Consider the following 2657-nt stretch of genomic DNA (forward strand, 5'->3'; position numbering starts at 1 on the left):
AGAGGTATGTTTCACAGTTAAAATATTTGAGCTCATCTTCTTCATACAATCTCTAAGTTTCTATAAGAACATCTGTATTGAAATATCAAGTGAAACGCCTTGTGTTCAACTTTTGTATTGGAAAATCTCAGACTTATTTCAGGAATACATGACAATGGTAGCATCACAATGAATGCCTGTTGTTGATGTTGAGACAGTAGCTATTGTACTTTTACGTGTTGTCCAAGTTGATTACATAAGTATCAGATGGAAGAATCATGACTGAAACAAGGGACACATAACGTTAAATGTTTTAGAAAGTTCAAGTTCTAAATCAAGATGTGCTCCTCAGTACTTCTGTCAGTTAGGTGATGTTACCTAATGTTATATATGGCAGAAATGGATGGGAAAATACTGTATTTCTATGGCAGGAGACTATACCTTTATAGTTTTACTACTGATGCACACGTTTTTTAAAATGAATGCTGTGCTTTAGAGGGTATAACTGGTCTAGGCTTTATTCTTGGGCCTCAGGAGGCTTGTAAGATGTGTGTTTACTTTATCATTGTTGTGTGATCTCTCTTTATTACAGCATGGGACTGGGATTCAAAGGTGGGTTCTGTTCCGGACTTCTACTCTTTTGCTATGTGACCTTATATGATACTTAAAGGGACACTCATGACAAAAAATGCACCCAAAAACAAAGCTTTTGAAAGCAAGTTTTTTATAAAATTAAGACAATTTTTGAAATGGCAATAAAATTAATGATTTATAAATCAAACTACCTTTCTACAGTTTTTGAGGGGAAAAAACTGAACACTAGGAACCTTGTAATAAAGTTGGCTACATTGCTTTTGATTGCCCCAACTAAAAGAAAAGCAAAAGTAAAAAGCATAGATTGAAATGTCCAGAGCAGATTAGGAGATTTAATTGTGCAACTTCTATAAATACTAATGATAATCCTAAAGTGATAAATAGATTAGGTCTTTAGATCATTTTATTGTAACTATTTGAAATTTCAGTATAATATGAATTTATCTTGTTTATTTGGTTTTGAAGATAGTGCAGAATTAGTGGGAATCCGAATTTTTAGCCATATCTAGTAGGTTATTAGAAATAGTTTTCTACCAGTCCAGTCTGATAAATTAGTGTCTGGGTTCATGGATAGGTGAAGTTTAAGTCCTTTGTAAAGCAGCTATAACATGGTGCAGACAGTTTTAGAGGCATAAGCTGTCAGACAGTGACCAGAGCCTGCTCTACTAACCTAAAAAAGCCTAGTGTTGTGTTTGCATTATGGTAGTTCTGGTCTATGCAGTTAAAAGAAGAGGTGTTACCATTACTCTAGAAAATGTAACTTGTGCCAGGATCTAAGTAGTGAGTTCCAGTAGTCACAGAGAATCCCATCAAACACCTTTAATTCCTAAGGAAGGTAAGGGGAATGGAAAATGCTCAGCAGCTTGCATAATATTGGCTCATGAAATAGTGAGATTCCTATTAGTTACATATGGAGGTCCAATCTTGCAAGTGTGTAGAAATGTACTGAAAGGAGGGTGTTTGTTTCCAAAATCTTGCAAAGAACAATTTTCCAACTATTTAGTTGGTCTAATAAAAGATATCACATCTACCCAAAGAACCATGTCTGCCTGTGTCCTTAGACTAACATGGCTACAACCAACAACCCTAGAAATGTGAACTATTTTCTTCAATTAAGTAGCCCCATTGACTCCTAGAAAACAGCTTGAGAAAGTGAAATTACTCATGTGAATGTAGGGGTTTAGGTTGTAGCCGTGTTGGTCTAAGGACATAGGCAGACAAGGTTCCTTGGGTGAATTTGATATCTTTTATTAGACCAACCCAAATGGTTGGAGAATAGTTATTAAGCAAGCTTTCGGGTTCAAAAACCCTTCGTCAGGCGAAGTATGTGAATGTAGTATCTTATGCTAATATGAATATCTAATCTAGTCAGGTTTCAAAATAGCTACTTTGAATTTTTAGAAATTAAATTATTTCAGAACTAGGAGTTACACTTATATCTGATATATCAAAAATAATGTTGACATTCAACCAGATAATATGATTATAGTTCATGTATATTGCATTTTAGTTACTAGCTTTCTAAGTCAAAGACTTTAAAATTCTATATAATGAGATCAAGTAGTGTTTTTAAATAAATTGTGCACTCTTCTATAACACCATTGTAGAACATGGAAAACATGAAGCAATGAGCACCAAATCCTTTTCTTAAAACCTTATGGGCACATCCAGCCAAGCCCGTACGTGCTTCTTGCAGGGTCTCAAACCCCTTTGAGATGCTGCAAGAGACATGTGCGGAATGGAAAAAGGTTCCCCCCACTGCAAGTTTGCAGCGCGGGGATAAAATTAGAACCCTGGATATCCAGGGAGCAAAAAAAATGGAGCAAAAATTCCCTACCTGGCCCCATCCCCTACCCACTCCTCCCCTCCCCCGATTCCTTCCCCACCCGGCCCCCTCCCCTGCCTGCCCCCCTACCCTCCACCCATGCAGGGCAGGCAGTGTGCCAGCAGCAGGGCTCCAGTGCTGGTAAGTAAGGGGTTGAGGGGCTGGAGGAGGGGACCATGGGGGGGACCCCCACTGGCCCTACTTGCTCCCCTAGCCCTTCCCTGCCTGTGCCCTGAGCCCCCCCTGATCCCTTCCCCAC

Source organism: Alligator sinensis, unplaced genomic scaffold, assembly GCF_000455745.1.
Source record: "Alligator sinensis unplaced genomic scaffold, ASM45574v1 scaffold81_1, whole genome shotgun sequence".
In the NCBI taxonomy this organism is placed as follows: domain Eukaryota; kingdom Metazoa; phylum Chordata; order Crocodylia; family Alligatoridae; genus Alligator; species Alligator sinensis.